This window comes from Ostrea edulis, chromosome 3 (genome assembly GCF_947568905.1).
Source record: "Ostrea edulis chromosome 3, xbOstEdul1.1, whole genome shotgun sequence".
Classification (NCBI taxonomy): Eukaryota; Metazoa; Mollusca; class Bivalvia; order Ostreida; family Ostreidae; genus Ostrea; species Ostrea edulis.
This window is the reverse complement of record NC_079166.1, coordinates 89,477,321-89,495,884: the sequence shown is the minus strand read 5'-3', so window position 1 is coordinate 89,495,884 and position 18,564 is coordinate 89,477,321. Positions and strand designations below refer to the sequence as shown.

Genomic DNA, 18,564 nt, shown 5'->3' with positions numbered 1-18,564 from the left:
TACATACAAATTAAGTTTTTAATTACTCTATCATGGACTAATATAGTGTTTAGAATGCTTGAATTAATCTTTATAATTTATGTAATAGAATGCAGATTGCAAATTATTCTATTTTATATCAAATGGTGGATCGGTCGAACTACACAAAAGTACCCTGAAATCAGTGCTCAGTGTTACTGTAGAGAGGGTCATTAAACATGTTAAAGCAAACTGATTTTCATTCCGTTTCGTTGTAAACCATGTTGACAACTTAACAATATAAATTACGTTTATGAGAGCAAAATGGTCAGTCCTTGGTATTTTGCTATAGGGATGTTTTACTGTACATGTATTTATTCACCCTGTGGAAGTTTGATATGTATACTTTCTATACTTACAGTGTTTTAATGTAGAATTATGACCACAGCATTTCTTTTATCTTGGCAGTACTAACTGTTAAAATTAATATTATTATACCCCCCCCCCGCAACAAGTTGTGGGGGGTATACTGGAATCGGGTTGTCCGTCTGTCTGTAGACGCAATGGTTTCCGGGCTCTAAAGCATTATCCTTTCCACCTACCGCCACCATATCATATATATGGACTACCCATGGGATGAAGATGTTCCCTATCGATTTTGGGGTCAAAGGTCAAGCGCACTGGACATCGAAGTAGCAATATGGTTTCCGGGCTCTAAAGCGTTATCCTTTCCACCTACAGTCACCATATCATATATATGGACTACCCATGGGATGAAGATGTTCCCTATCGATTTTGGGGTCAAAAGGTCAAAGGTCAAGCGCACTGGACATCGAAATAGCAATATGGTTTCCGGGCTCTAAAGCGTTATCCTTTCCACCTACAGTCACCATATCATACATATGGACTACCCATGGGATGAAGATGTTCCCTATCGATTTTGGGGTCAAAAGGTCAAAGGTCACGTGCACTAGACATCGAAGTAGCAATATGGTTCGGTTTGTCATGCCATTTGTTTTTTACACTCAGAAAAGAGGTAGTTTATACCTATTACCAACACCCTTTGGGAGATTGGGGTAAGCGGGGTGTATTCTTAGTGAGCATTGCTCCAGTACCTCTTGTTTTTCATTACTAATGCCATAAAATCAGGGATCCAAGGCCTATGATAATTGTGCAAACTTAAAACAAAAAGGTGGAGGCTCATACCTCACATTACAAAGGTTTTGACCTATGAATATGTGTGCCTATCATAAAATGGCACTTTCTATTCTGGTTTAAATATTTGTGTTTTTAAAATTAAGTTGCAATTTTTTCCAGAGGAAGTAAAGGATATTGATGCCAGTTCTTGTGTAGTCTAGGTCACCTACACGTTTGTCAATGCAGTGTTCTACGAGACAAACGTCTAGGAGCATTCTACGATAAACATTTACACTCCATAACGAGGCTTATCTGAATTCTGATAAAGCAGCTGATTGGTTGATGCATATAACGATGACGGACGCAGTCGAACAGAGGATAAACAAAGTTTTATCAGATTTAAAAATCGAATTCTCGCTGAAACCTTTACAGAAAGAGTGTTTACTTAATTAGCAAATAGGTCAGACGTGTTGGCAGTATTACCAACAGGCTATGGGAAATCGCTATTGTATACGATTCTACCGCAATTAATGTTTGAAGAAGACCTGCATAGTAATACTAGTTCTCGTGAAGTCAGCATAATTCTGGTCATATCGTCACTGGTTTCTCTAATGAAGGACCAAGTTTCGAACTTGCAAAAACACAACGTTTGCTTTCTTTAGAACAAGCGACACATAAACTAACAATTGGAACAACAGCTGTGGTCTTTGTTTTCTTCGGTGTCGCCATTTCCGTTTTTCGATAGCGCCCCCTCGCGGTGTAATATTTTTAAATAGAACGCTCCAAGGCGTTTGAGTGGGAAGTCAAACGGCTTGCGTGACCTAGGCTAGTTCTTGTGTGGATGATGAGGATCAGAGTGAGGAGGAAAGAGATGACAGTCAAGACAACCAGAATTTCCAAACTGTGACTCCAGGTACTGTATACACACTGCATGAAACAATTTTGAGCATCAAGTTTCTTTACTTGGTATTGTAAGCATAAGCCCAACATGGACTATATACATGGAAATGTGTAGTTCTCAAGACTTGAAATGGAGTTTGTGAATGGCAATCAGGATGCTTATACTCAAGAATAGAGCAAGGTTTAGTTCAGGACACAAGTTATTTGCATTGAGATTAAATTCCTAGTAGAACAAAGTATATAATTTTGTGCATAGTTAACCACTCAAGTACACAGACCATTCAATTAATGAAAGATAAATATGTAAACAATCACTCTCCTAAATCGCATTCATATGATAAAAATCACTTCACTCTTCTCAAAATATTTAGCCAGTCATGATGTACCACTTTCTGAGCAATTTGCAATATCTATACACATACCATACTACCAACCAAAATTATAGTCTGAAAACTTGATTTTAGGGAAGAGGGAGGCAGTATCTGATAGCGGATGCTCCAGAGAAATAGATGAGTCTTCATCCAAGCGACAGAAGTTACAGAAAAAGTCATGGACTTCATCTGAAATGAACTCCATTCACAAACATTTTTCACACTTTATTACCATGTTGAAGGTACCCGGGAAAAATGATGTAACAAATGTTTTGAAAAAAGATAAAAAACCTTTCAAAAAGAACTTGGAGAAATGTAAGAAACCAAGTCTACAATCTAATTAAAAAACAGAGAAAATGTTGATTTTGATACTACTTTGATTGTTCACTAGAATTGATGGTATCTGTATGAAAAATGATATTTTTGTTTACAGTTCTTACAATTTACATAAATTGTACATAAAAGAATTTGTTGAATCATTATCAAAATAGATTTTGACAAATTTCAGCTTTTTAGCTCATATGAGCCAAAGGCTCAAGTGAGCCTTTCTGATCAAAATTTGTCTGTTGTCTGTCATTGTTGTGACCGGAAGGTCGGATGTTCGAATCCCTGCTGCGACTTGACCTGAGTCAATAAGAAATAGGTAGCAACTGTTCCATGGCCAAGCGCTCAACACATTGAAATAATAGTTTCAGGTCTTTCAGATGAGACCTTAAAAACTGAGGTTCCGTGTCATGGCAGGTGTTGGCATGATAAAGATCCCTCACTGTTCGATGGCCCTAAGTTCCGAGTAAAGGTCTAAATTTGAAGCCCTTCGCTGGTATATGGTGAGGTCTCTATATGACTGAAAATCTCAAACGGGATGTAAAACAACATACAATCAATCTATCAATCAGTCATTGTCAACTTTTTACAATATCATCTTCTTCTCCAGAACCACTGGGCCAGTTTCAACCAGACTTGGCACAAATTAGGAATTCAAGTTTGTGCAAATGAAGGGCCACACCGTCTTTCAAGGGAAAATAATTAAGAAAAAGTAAAATTGGGTGTTGTTATTCAAAAATCTTCTTCTCAAGATCCTTTGGGTCAGTAAAGATGAAACTTAAATGAAAGCTTTCTGACAAAGTGTAAATTCAATTTATTCAAATCATGACCCCGGGGTATTGGTGGAGCCATTATGGGCAATCAAAGTTTTACATAGGAATACATAGGGAAAATCTTTAAAATCTTCTTCTTAAGAACAGCAGAGTCATAATCAGTCACATTTATATGGAAGCATCGTCAGGTAGTGTAGATTCAAGTTTGTTCAAATCATGACCCCTGGGAGTAGGGTGGGGCCATTATGAACAATCAATACCTAGGAATACATAGGAAAAATCCTTAAAATCTATTTCTCAAAAACAGCATAGCCATGATAATTCATTTTATATGGAGGTATCCTCAGGTAGTGTAGAATCAAGTTTGGTCCAATTGTGGCCCAGAGGTAGGGTGGGACAACTATGGGCGGTCAAATTTTTTACACAGGAATACATAGCAAAATTCTTTAAAACTATTTTCCCCATGAATAAAAAAGTAATGATTAGTCACATATATATAGAAGCATCCTATGGTAAGCATAGATTCAAGTTTGCTCTAGTCATGAATCCCCCCCCCACTACCTCCTGGGCTACAATGAGTAATCAAATAAAAAAAATTCATAGGAATATGTGGGGGAAAAAAATCTTCTGATTAAACACAAGAATGGTCATAATTACTCAGGTGAGCATTGTGGCCCATGGGCACATTGTTTAATCAAAATGCAGAGAATATGTTAATTTGCATATTACATGTACATGTAATATTGATCAGTTGGTCATGTGATATAATTTTATATCTGAAATGAAATGATGACAATTGTATGAATGATGATGAGTTTAAAGTCAGATTCTTTAACACATGTATTTTCAAAAAAAAAATTGTCTGGAGGTATTTTGGAAATTTACTTTTTATAGTATTGTAATAAATGTTTGTTTTCATGCTATGTTGAAGGTCGAGTATCTACGAACACAACTGAATTGAATGAACATCAGAAGTATTAGATAATGTATTTACAACTGAAACTGTAATAGAATTTTATCAATTGAATTTGTGAAATTAATTTGATAATAAATTTTGATTTTTTACCTAAATTTAAACATTTTGTTGCTTAGTAGATCAGACAACATTTAAATCATAAGATTTAAACATGATACCCATAGGCCATTTTACTTAAACTGTTTGTATTGACTGAATGGTTCAGTACTTTTTTGTCAGTCAATAACTTAATACCTCAGTATGTGAGCAGGTCCGGGAGAATGGTGTCTGGTGTGAATAAGGGACATGCAGTCAATCTGTAGCTCATGGATCTAAAAGAGGAATAAATATGATATACGCTCTGTATTTGAGTCATAGTTAGCACTGCCCCAGGGTGAAGTTTTTGCAGCAGATCTATCACTATGTAAATACATACTTTGCATAGAAGGAACTCGCATGATTGAACAGTGCTTCACAAGCCTTGCATGACGTGTGTAGCAAACATTGAAGGTGTTGTAGGAAGTTTTACAATGATTTGATTTTACATGAAAAAATTCCAAAGTATCACATACTTTTCTTAAAGTAAAAAAGGTGCAATTAAGTTTGATTAAGTCTCCAATTTTAATTAATAACCATATCCTTGTATGAGAACCTCATTTTACTGTACTTTTATCAAGTGCATGTACGGTAATATGTACAAAATTGAATATAAGTTTATTATTTTCAAGTACCCAAATTTTTCAGTGTAAATAAGGTCGACGGTTTCTGTTTAAACCATATTATCTAATGTAAGTCCCCAAACTTGTACCCTGTGTATAAGGTCCTCAGTTTCTAAATATACCCTTATCTTGTGTAAGTCCTCAATTTCTATTTATACCCTTATCTTGTGCAAGTCCTCAAAATTTTGCCGTGTGTATAAGGTCCTCAGTTTCTCTACCCTTGTGTAGGTCCCCAAACTTTTACTTTGTGTATGAAGTCCTCAGTTTCTGTAGGCACCTTTACTATGTTTAAGTCCCCAAACTTTTACCATGTGTATAAGGTCCTCAGTTTCTACATATACCCTTATCTTGTGTAAGTCCTCAATTTCTATTTTTATCTTTATCTTACGTAAGTCCAAACTTTTACCGTGTGTATAAGGTCCTTAGTTTCTATACCCTTATTTTGTGTAAGTCCCCAAACTTTTACCTTGTGTATAAAGTCCTCAGTTTCTGTAGGTACCCTTATCATGTGTAAGTCCCCAAACTTTTACCTTGTATATAAAGTCCTCAGTTTCTGTAGGTACCCTTACCATGTGTAAGTCCCCAAACTTTTACCTTGTGTTAAAGGTCCTCAGTTTTCTATATATACCCTTGTCTTGTGTAAGTCTTCAAACTTTCATTGGTTATATATCGTCTTCAGTTTCTATATCTTTATCTTGTGTAATTCCCCTTAAACTTTAACCGCGTGTACAAGGTCCAAGTTTCTGAACCTCTTATTTTGTGTAAGTGTACAATGTGTATAAGGTCCTCAGGTTAATGTACGTTTTTCTTATTCAAGTACACAACATTAATTACGATACCGTGTGCTACAAACATGGCCGTAGAAACCCAAGGGGCCGTGCCCCAATAATCTTGCCGATATATAGTATACTAGAGAAAAACTTAGCTCCTTGATGCTTGTGCCCCCACAACAATAGTGTCAGATTACCTTTTTTTTTCTTTTCTTTTTTCTCGTCAAGAAATTTTTGCTTGGTAGTTTCTGAAAATATTTGGTTGCTCCCCACCCAAAAAAAACCCACCTGCTTCCTATGGGCTTGTCAAATATGTTTTGATAATATATGAAGGTTTTGTTTAATATTCACATGAAATATTTGACTTGATTGCTTATTTATTTTTCAACAATCATGCGAATGCCCTATGATATATATACACACTATTAAGCTACCTGCCTTGTAATACTATTTTAACATTTTTGACCCTTCAAAAATTATGGTACTCATAATGGCTGAGTGAAATCAAGGGAATTTTTTAGCTCACCTCAACGAAGTGGGGAAAAAGATTTTTAAACAGTTTATTTCCAAGTAACTCTCTGTCCTAGATGCATGGATGATACCTCTCGGGTTTAACTGTACCAGTCAAGTGTCAAAATATTTTCTAAATGTATGAGCAGATTAAAGTTCCGGGATTGTGTCTTATTCCCAATATATAATTGTATAGGCCCTACCTGAATCAAACTCAGTTGCATGGATGATGTTTCATGGGATAAAAATACCAGACCATGCTTCTGATTCTGTACGATACCCATAATTTTGTGATAGTGAAATTGTTAAATTTTTGAAGCAGGTCTTATGCCGGAAAAATAGAGCCATACTTAACTATTTTGCATGGATAAGTCTGATTGGAAAAAAAAACCGTAACAATATCACAATCTTATAATTATTTAAAGGGAATACGTCAGAAAACAGTGTGTGTATGAATTATTACTATTATAGTATCGTACAATTTGGTACATAATAGAAATTTGGTTTTACTTTTATGTAACCCTTTTTTTAACTGACGACATTTCTAGGAATGCACAGAGTATTCATTTAAAATAAAAATCAGGGTTCATTATTCTTCAAACATTCAGTTTTAACTGTCAACTGTCATTTTTTGTGTCAAAATAAAATCATCGCTGATTCTCAGGAGCTTCCCCAGGAACTTTGACATATAACAGTGCCACTTCTACCCCCCCCCCCCCCTCCCACCGTTCCAACGCAAATTCCTGCTGGATCCACATTTATAGTCAAATTTTCTGTATACAATCTTACCATTGGCTTGTTAATTTTTCATCATAGTACAGTTTAAACATATATTTGTAGCATAAATTTACGATTTCGTTTTGTGGACATAAAAAAGCTTTGCCTTGAATGAAATCAATCTACAATACACATAGAGAAGAAAAAGACCTATTTCGCCATGCACAGACCATGTACCTGTGTACGATGAAGTACAACTAAAAGTGTAGCTGCACTGTATCCATAGTTATGAATAAGCAAAATGACCAACTTTTTTTTTTGTTTTTTGTTTGGCTGCTTCTTTTTTTTTTTACTCTCAATCTGTTTTCGAATCTCAACGTCAAAACCAAATGGAAGCTTCTCGGAGTTTTAAACAGATTCGGCTTTGGCTACCATATACGCATCCAAGTCATGATCAGGATTCTCGCCATTTTTGTTTTTGATGTTAAATTCATCGGACCCCTAGCAAAATCTTTTGTCATACCTATAAAAATTATTTCTCAAATAAATCTGAACTAAAATAGTTTAACATTTCTGATGAAATCGTAATTGTTGAACAGCTCATTGAGCTATTGTACCTCAGTCGATGAGATATTGGAGATCTATGACTTTTTTTTCGACACACTGTAAGCGGGATAAGTTATTATCTAATCAACGATCGCAAACATGTAAACCATCACAAGATATGATAAAATAAAAAAGTAAAAAGGTATGACAACAAATTGTTTGACTATGTTCTCGGACAAAACGTGTTTTGTCCTTCCAACCAAACTGTTTGCCTTAACAACCCCAAGCAAACAGTTTGGTTCATGGGTCCGACAAACCACATGTTGCCCTAGAACCCAGTCAATAAAATTAATGACATGTATGATTCATAGGTCCATGCTACCCCAAAATTGTAATTCATGAATAGGTCCCCATTTCTCTCTGTGTATGAACGACTGAGGTTAGGTCCTCAATTCCGTTTGCTTATGAGGAATTGGGTCCCCTAATTTTACACAGAAGTCCTCAGATTGGCACTTCCGGGTCCCCATTTTCTAAATTCATGGAAATATCAGTCCAGCTCAAAGACTCACTCTGTTTCCTTAAATCAGGATACCTACAGAGTAAAATGAGTTGAACAATGCCAAATAGGTCATGAAATCTCTCAGTCCCCATTTTAAGATGTTATGACAGAGTCCCCAGATCGGAGTCGATACACGTGTGTGTGTGTGTGTGTGTGTGTGTGTGTGTGGTAGCCTGTTTATGTCGTGGTCGAATGAAAGATGACAACTAGGCTGGTTGGGTTCTGCAAATAAACCCTGTAACATAACAAGAATGAAATAATAAAAAGATAAATGTTTCAAACACATATAATATAAATCAGTACATAACACATAATATTTCAATATTTTGCAAGAAGGATAACTCTTGTCATGAAACATTATAGATATTGGGAAATACAAGTTATTCCCCTTGATACTGAACTTTTATATCTAGATCCATAATGAGTACTTGTCAATTTGAAATACACACACATATGTATAAAGGATAAAAACATGATGTGATTTAATCACCTGTTTGTGGAACAAGGTAGTACTTAATCTCTCATCAGTCAATTAATGAAGCTCTAGGTTTCAATTCAGTACTACAAACAATATTTACATATAATACTGTACTGATTGAATACATAGTGCACAAGATCAATATATACAGAATTTAATTATGAATAAAGTTCTAGAATTCGCGCATCTATCAATGGAATTTACTTTCTAACTTCAGTTTAATAGAAATGCTGAATTAGGAACTTTACAGAAATAATATTAATAAAAGATGAAAAGAAGAGTGAAATAAATAGTGTACTTACTATTAGTAATGTGTCCAAAATGTCCAGATCTTCAATTCTATTAAAAGTTATGCTCTATATAAAATGCAGTCCTTCCTCTCTGAGAGTTGTCTGAAGTCTGACTTTGGTATGAACAAAGACGAGGGACCTTTTAGCGGGAAATAAAATAAGTAACACTTTTGGTTTAGATAATCACCTGACCTTAATCACATGTCTGTAAGTGACCACACAGGTATAGATGCCCCAAGGCTCAAAGAGAACTTTGGTTACAAACAATAAAGAACCAGGGAGTAAAAGGGTGTTGTATTTATGTAGCACTGAACAGTGTATATTGTTGATGATATAAATGATACTAATGAATATGTACATAATGATCAAGTGAGATAATTATACCATTGCAAAATGAGTATAAATAAAACTACACCGGTTTGAGAATGATGTCCCAATTATTCAAAAATATTTTTAAAAAAATAGATTTCATTCAATAGAAAAAATTTAAGTTTATGTTCTACCAATGACTACTGATAAAATTCCATCAAGTAATTTGTTCTTTTCCTGTCCTGTGAATGATGAATCTTTCGAAACTTTCAGAAGAAACTCGGCTTTATCTTTCCTTTCAGGCTCTGCTACCTCTTGGTGAACAACAAAGCCACCAGACGTAATCCATTTTGGCTTGTTTCTGGTTCTTGTAGGCCTTCGGGGTTCTCTAATCTCTTCGTCAGATTCACTCATATCTCCTGGTGTATCCATGTTATGAGTATCTTGTAGAGCGTCTCCTCCAATATTCTCTTGGACATCCTCTTGAGTGTCCTCTTCAGCGACTGCAGCCATTTCCTCATCTCCTTCAGATTCTGCATCTGGAAGTTCCTGAGTGTCATGTTCCACCAAATTCCCAGGTTCCTTCTCTATTCCTAAATTCCAACCAGTTTGTCTTGTAACCTTATGACAAGGTTATCATCACTGTCAGATTCTGAATCGCCTGAACTGAGTGGAGCTGTTTTGTCTTGCTGAGTCTTCAGTATTGATGTTTGATTTGATATTGGCATAGGTTCAGGACCTTTACTGTTTCTATGTCTTGGTGCAGGTGTTGGAAAAATATTAACTCTATTTTCAGGAATAAAACTAATAGGAAGTAAAAGATTTCTATGTAGTGTTATTTTTCCTGATTTGTCTTCTCTTTGGACATTATACACGGGAATTTCTTTATTTGGTTGTGACAGGATGATGTATGGTTCGCTTTCCCATCTGTCTGCTATCTTGTGTTTTCCGTCGTAAGCCACTACTTTCACTAATACTCTGTCTCTGTTGTTCAGTATGGCTCCTCTGACTTTTCTATTGTAGTTCTGCTCCGGTTTATATTGTGACTCCTTGATGTTCTGCTGTGCCAGTTTGTATGAGGTGTTCAATCTGTTTCTTAAATTTGCAACAAATTCTGGCATAGAGTCTTTCTTATCTTCTTCTGGGTTTGTTTTAAAAGCTAAATCGATAGGTAGTCTTGGTTCTCTACCAAACATTAAATAGAATGGTGAATGGCCAGTTGATGACTGTTTCATGCAATTATAAGCATGTACGATTGGGCCTATGTGCTGTTTCCAATCTGCTTTCTGTTTTGGCTGTAGAGTTCCAAGCATCTTCAATAATGTTCGATTGAATCTTTCACAGAGCCCATTTCCCATCGGATGATATGGCGTTGTTCTTGGTTTGGTCATGCCGGTAATTTGACAAAGTTCATGAATTAAATGGCTCTCAAAATTTGCTCCTTGATCTGTATGGATAGTTTTTGGAATTCCGTAATGAATGATGAAATTATTGAATAAAACATTGGCTGTAGTTTTTGCTGTTTGATTTCTTGTTGGAATAGCTTGGGCGTAACGAGTAAAATGGTCTGTGATAACCAGTACATTTTCGAATCCGCCTTTTGAAGTTTCTAATGTTAAAAAATCTAGACACACAAGTTCCAATGGTTGGAAGGTGCTGATTGGTGTTAAAGGAGCTGTCTTTGTCTGTATATATATCCGAATTTGACTCCCCTTTTTTGTCTCCCCTAGCTTGGCACACTGTTTTTCCCTATAAAAGCTCTAAAACTTCATTGTTATTTCGGATTCCAAACATTTCGGTTGAGCAGTACTGAAGAGACATTATTTGTTGAAATGCGAATCTGGTGCATCAAAATTGGTACCGTATAAGTTTTATATTATGACCCTTGGGTCGAGAGGCCTCTGCTGGTGGACTGTTAGTCCCTGAGGGTCTCTACAGCCAAGTAGCAAAGTACTTCGTTACTAGCTTAAAAATACGGATGTATATTTAATTGCTGTTATAAAATTTAGAAATTCATTCCAAAATTAAGGATTATATCCCTCACACACAGCTCTTATCCTTAGACGAATTTGACTCCACTTTTTGGCACACTGTTTTCCCAAAAATAGGTCTAAAACTTCATTGTTATTTAGGATTCCTAACATTGCGGTTGAGCATCACTCAAGAGACATTATTTGTTGAAATGTGCATATATATATATATATATATATATATATATATATATATATATATACATACATACATACACACACACACACACATACACACACACACACACATATATATATATATACATATATATATATTTATTTATTTAATTATTTATTTATTTATAAAAGCACTAAAGTTCCAACAACACCCGATACCTCAAAGTGTCGGATCCACAACATGGATACAAGGTCAAATACAAACTAGTTCTAATTGTAACGGGGACCGTTACATATGTTCCCCAAACATCTCCCAATTAAAAAGTGATGTCCTTGTGAATCTATAGCAAAAAATCATTTTATTTTAGCCTTTAATTACATGTAGTACGTTCAAAATGGTAATTTCAGTACCAAAAAATGAAAGAAAGCGTTGCACGCAAACCATTTCAATGAACAACAAAAAAGTTAGACTGATTCCAAAGTTAGCGTACAAATTTTGTAATGCGCGTGCACGCACATGCGTGCGCGTGCTGGCAAAATAACTATTATTTTTCATATGTACAAATGATATACTATCATCCTATTTAGGTTTTATATCGCTTCCTTCAATATTCTGATTTTCCATTTTTTGTACCAAAATTGGAATGCACGTGCGCGCGCGTGCATGCACGTGCAGACAAAATGACTATCACTATGCACATCTACAAACGCTATACTATCATCCTGGAAAGTTTCATATCGATCCCTTTTGTAGTTTCTGAGAACACTACCGGACAAAAAAGTACCGGAGAAAAAGAATAATAATAACTAATTCTAATTGTAACGGGGACCGTTACATATGTTCCCCAAACGTCCCCCAATTAAAAAGTGATGTCCTTGTGAATCTATAGCAAAAAATCATTTTATTTTAGCCTTTAATTACATGTAGTACGTTCAATATGGTCATTTCAGTACCAAAAAATGAAAGAAAGCGTTGCACGCGCATACACGCGCACGCGTGTATGATTCTGAAATTTTGTTGATGTCGTTCAACAGGCATGTGTATCATATACCCACAGTGTGAATTTCATAACGTTTCCACCAAATACAAGGAAGTTATAGCGATTTTAAAATCGTCCAATCAGAATTCAACACACGTGCATGCACGTGCTGAGCAGTAATTCTAACCACAGCAATTTGTAAGGAGTACCAAGACACATCTAAACCATTAATATCAATAGAATTTGATGAAAAACAAAAACGTTATCGTCCTTTAAAAATTGAACATTTAAAAACCGTTGCACGCGCATGCGCGTGTGCGTTGGCATTTTTTTGTTACACCAATATATAGATACACATATTGTCTACGTATGCTGTGAATATCATCTTATTCGATTCAAAAATAAGAGAGTTACAAACGTTTTAGTATTATCCAATCAAAATGAAGCGCACGTGCATGCGCGTGCAAATTGGTAATTTCGACCATGGAAATCAGTTAAGGGTCTCAATATCTACCTATGATATGAATTTCAAGCCATTTCAATGAACAACAAAAAAGTTAGACTGATTCCAAAGTTAGCGTATAAATTTTGTAATGCGCGTGCACGCGCATGCGTGCGCGTGCTGGCAAAATAACTATTATTTTTCATATGTACAAATGATATACTATCATCCTATTTAGGTATTATATCGCTTCCTTCAATATTCTGATTTTCCATTTTTTGTACCAAAATTGCAATGCACGTGCGCGCGCGTGCATGCACGTGCAAACAAAATGACTATCACTATGCACATCTACAAACGCTATACTATCATCCTGGAAAGTTTCATATCGATCCCTTTTGTAGTTTCTGAGAACACTACCGGACAAAAAAGTACCGGAGAAAAAGAATAATAACTAGACACGATCTCGTTGCGAGCAACGAGTAGGTCTTCCGTCCGATTTGTTGATGCACTCGGAGTTAAAAAAAAAAAAAAAAAAAAAAAGACAAATGAGTCCCAATTTAGTTTCCGACTTTAAGACACTTTAGATATAATCAATTTTTCATATCATAAGCTTCTGAAGCAAAGTTGCGGTGAAATTCGTTTGAAATTCGACTCTCCAGGCGAGCGATAAGGCCTGCAGGCCTATTTCTTGATGTCATTTGTTAGCCCTCTATAGACTCAACAACTTTAGTTCTATATGTCTTTACAAAATATTTACCTGTAAAAAGTTATTGAGATCGACCGATATTGACAAAAAATCGACTGTACAGGCGAGCCATTAGGACCATAGGCCTATTTCTTGATATCAATCGATAGATCTCGATAAACTGAACAACTTTTGTTCAATATGTCCTTACAAAATATTTACCAGTTACAAGTTTTTGAAATCGACTGATATCGACAAAAATCGACTCTACAGGCGAGCCATGAGGCCCACAGACCCATTTTTTGATATTGATCGATAGGTTATGACACATTGAACAACTTTTGTTCAATAATGCTTTTCAAAAAATATGTCGTTTTAAAGATATGAGGCGTCAAATATTTACGATTTTGGCCCTTAAAATCTCTAATTACGTAACATATGACCTACTTTTTGATTTGATAAGATCAAGCTCGTTGAGATGAACATTTCCACTTCTACAACTTATTATAAAATATTAATAGTTTCTGAGATATTCTCAAAAACATTTGGACCCTTCTGAACCCCTAATTTAAAGGGCCAGCCCGTTTTGCTTGATATCGTAAGAAAGGCCTTGTCATTTTAAACATTTTTTGCTCAACAAGTATTTAGAAATTCTTTACCGTTCTCGAGTTATCTCTACAAGAAATATTTAGGGGCCAAACTGTAGCTCCCTAACGGGGCCACATAGGGAAAAAACGAAATGTACATATTGTTTAGATTATCATTCTGAACAACTTTTGTTCAATAATGCTTTTCAAAATATTTGTCGTTTTAAAGATATGAGGCGTCAATTATTTATGATTTTGGCCCTTAAAATCCCTTATTACGTAACATATGACCTACTTTTTGATTTGATAAGAACAAGCTCGTTTAGATGAACATTTCCGCTTCTATGACTTATTACAAAATATTAATAGTTTCTGAGATATTCTCATAAACCTTTGGACCCTTCTGGGCCCCTAATTTAAAGGGTCAGCCCCTTTTGCTTGATATCGAAAGAAAGGTCATGACATTTCAAACATTTTTTGTTCAACAAGTATTTAGAAATTCTTTACCGTTCTCGAGTTATTTCTAGAAGTAATTTTTAGGGGCCAAACTGTAGCTCCCTAACGGGGCCACATAGGGTAAAAACGAAATATGCATATTGTTCAGATCATCATTCTGAACAACTTTTGTTCTTTATTGCTTTTCAAAATATTTGTCGTTTTCGAGATACAAGGGGTAAAAAATTTATGGTTTTGGCCCTTAAAATCCCTTATTACGTAACATATGACCTACATTTTTATATGAATAGATTTGGATTGTTGAGATGAACATTTTTTGTTCTTTGACTTATACCAAAATATTAACGATTTTTGAGATATTTGATCTAGACTTTGAGCCCTTCTAGATCCCTCATTTAAGGGGCTAGTCCCTAAATCTTGATATTTGCGAAAAGATCTCGTAAATGTGCACAACTTTTGTTCTACATGTCTTAACAAAATATTTGCAAGAAAAAAGATATTGGAGATCAAAGGTCAAAAATCGCCGAAATCGGCGAAAAATTTTGGCATCCATTTTTTCAGGTCCAGGCGAGCCTTTAGGCAAATCGCCTCCGGTAAAATCGAATCCCCCACAAATCTTCTAAAATGTTTACTCTATCTTGTGTAGAAATTTCAAGACTCTAGCTTCAAAACTAACGGAGGAGATGTGTGGACAACAAGGCCCTTCAAAAAGTCACTAAAAGAGAGATAACTCCTGACCGGAAGTGACGTCAAGCACAAAATTTTGCAAGCAAAGTCTCGTCACCAAAAGACATCTTTCCTGAAAATTTCGTGAAAATCGATCGAGAAATGGCTGAGAAAAACGCGTGTACTACCAAGGAAAATAATAATAATAATAATGAAGAAGAAGAACGCGAACAATAATAGTAAGGTCTTCCGCAGGAGACGGAAGACCTTAATAAGAAAAGTGAAAAATCAACAATAGAATAATAGAAGGGTCTTCCGCTGAAGACGGAAGACCCTAATAAGAAAAGTGAAAAATCAACAATAGAATAATAGAAGGGTCTTCCGCTGAAGACGGAAGACCCTAATAAGAAAAGTGAAAAATCAACAATAGAATAATAGAAGGGTCTTCCGCTGAAGACGGAAGACCCTAATAATAATAATAACTAGACACGATATCGTTGCGAGCAACGAGTAGGTCTTCCGTCCGATTTGTTGATGCACTCGGAGTTAAAAAAAAAAAAAAAAGAAGACAAATGAGTCCCAATTTAGTTTCAGACTTTAAGACACTTTAGATATAATCAATTTTTCATATCATAAGCTTCTGAAGCAAAGTTGCGGTGAAATTCGTTTGAAATTCGACTCTCCAGGCGAGCCATAAGGCCCGCGGGCCTATTTCTTGATGTCATTTGTTAGCCCTCTATAGACTCAACAACTTTAGTTCTATATGTCTTTACAAAATATTTACCTGTAAAAAGTTATTGAGATCGACCGATATCGACAAAAAATCGACTGTACAGGCGAGCCATTAGGACCATAGGCCTATTTCTTGATATCAATCGATAGATCTCGATAAACTGAACAACTTTTGTTCAATATGTCCTTACAAAATATTTACCAGTTACAAGTTTTTGAAATCGACTGATATCGACAAAAATCGACTCTACAGGCGAGCCATGAGGCCCACAGACCCATTTTTTGATATTGATCGATAGGTTATGACACATTGAACAACTTTTGTTCAATAATGCTTTTCAAAAAATATGTCGTTTTAAAGATATGAGGCGTCAAATATTTACGATTTTGGCCCTTAAAATCTCTAATTACGTAACATATGACCTATTTTTTGATTTGATAAGATCAAGCTCGTTGAGATGAACATTTCCGCTTCTACAACTTATTATAAAATATTAATAGTTTCTGAGATATTCTCAAAAACATTTGGACCCTTCTGAACCCCTAATATAAAGGGCCAGCCCGTTTTGCTTGATATCGTAAGAAAGGCCTTGTCATTTTAAACATTTTTTGCTCAACAAGTATTTAGAAATTCTTTACCGTTCTCGAGTTATCTCTACGAGAAATATTTAGGGGCCAAACTGTAGCTCCCTAACGGGGCCACATAGGGAAAAAACGAAATGTACATATTGTTTAGATTATCATTCTGAACAACTTTTGTTCAATAATGCTTTTCAAAATATTTGTCGTTTTCAAGATATAAGGCGTCAATCATTTATGATTTTGGCCCTTAAAATCTCTTATTACGTAACATATGACCTACTTTTTGATTTGATAAGAACAAGCTCGTTTAGATGAACATTTCCGCTTCAATGACTTATTACAAAATATTAATAGTTTCTGAGATATTCTCATAAACCTTTGGACCCTTCTGGGCCCCTAATTTAAAGGGTCAGCCCCTTTTGCTTGATATCGTAAGAAAGGTCATGACATTTCAAACATTTTTTGTTCAACAAGTATTTAGAAATTCTTTACCGTTCTCGAGTTATTTCTAGAAGTAATTTTTAGGGGCCAAACTGTAGCTCCCTAACGGGGCCACATAGGGTAAAAACGAAATATGCATATTGTTCAGATCATCATTCTGAACAACTTTTGTTCTTTATTGCTTTTCAAAATATTTGTCGTTTTCGAGATACAAGGGGTAAAAAATTTATGGTTTTGGCCCTTAAAATCCCTTATTACGTAACATATGACTTAAATTTTTATATGAATAGATTTGGATTGTTGAGATGAACATTTTTTGTTCTTTGACTTATACCAAAATATTAACGATTTTTGAGATATTTGATCTAGACTTTGAGCCCTTCTAGATCCCTAATTTAAGGGGCTAGCCCCTAAATCTTGATATTTTCGAAAAGATCTCGTAAATGTGCACAACTTTTGTTCTACATGTCTTAACAAAATATTTGCAAGAAAAAAGATATTGGAGATCAAAGGTCAAAAATCGCCGAAATCGGCGAAAAAGTTTGGCATCCATTTTTTCAGGTTCAGGCGAGCTTTTAGGCAAATCGCCTCCGGTAAAATCGAATCCCCCACAAATCTTCTAAAATGTTTATTCTATCTTGTGTAGAAATTTCAAGACTCTAGCTTCTAAACTAACGGAGGAGATGTGTGGACAACAAGGCCCTTCAAAAAGTCACTAAAAGAGAGATAACTCCTGACCGGAAGTGACGTCAAGCACGAAATTTTGCAACCAAAGTCTCGTCACCAAAAGACATCTTTCCTGAAAATTTCGTGAAAATCGATCGAGAAATGGCTGACAAAAACGCGTGTACTACCAAGGAAAATAATAATAACTAGATTCGATCTCGTTGCGAGCAACGAGTGGGTCTTCCGTCCAAATTTAGATGTGATTAGATAAGAATTTGACTGACATTTTCGTTCATAAATAATGATACAAATATATTGTCTAGACGTACAATTTAGCTTTGGTAATGTTTTACAAATATTGATCATTTAAATGTTATAAATTAAAGACTCTCTCTACCTCTCGGCAACTAATTAAAGGGGTCAGCTTTTTTTCGAGAAAAAAGTTAATAATGTTATTTACTGCGATACAGATTCGACTGATCAGGCGAGTCATGCCGCCCGGAGGCCTATTTTTTTTTTATATCATTCTAGATATATCTCGCAAAACTGAACAAATTTTGTTCTACATGTCCTATGGAAATTTTCTTAAGAAAAAAGTTATTGATTGCGACATTTATCAGACTGTTAAGGCGAGTCATAAGGCCCGTGGGCCTTTTTCTTGATATCGTTTGAAAGATCTTGCAAACCTGAACAACTTTTGGTCTACATGTTTTATCAAAAGTTTCTCCAGAAAAAAGCTATTGATTGTGACACTAATCAAACTCTTCAGGCGAGCCATGAGGCCTGTTCGCCTTTTTCATGATGTTGTTTGAAACATCTTGCAAAACTGAACAACTTTTGCTCTAGATGTCTCATTAAAAG

General features: G+C 35.4%; 1 long non-coding RNA gene across 1 annotated transcript; it reads left to right on the top strand.

Annotated features, from left to right (window-relative positions):
* Positions 1-228: 228 nt before the first annotated feature.
* Positions 229-4,782, top strand: LOC130052986 (uncharacterized). The gene is made up of 2 exons (XR_008801411.1): positions 229-2,008; positions 2,460-4,782. It is a non-coding gene; the product is annotated as an uncharacterized LOC130052986 (long non-coding RNA).
* Positions 4,783-18,564: the final 13,782 nt, after the last annotated feature.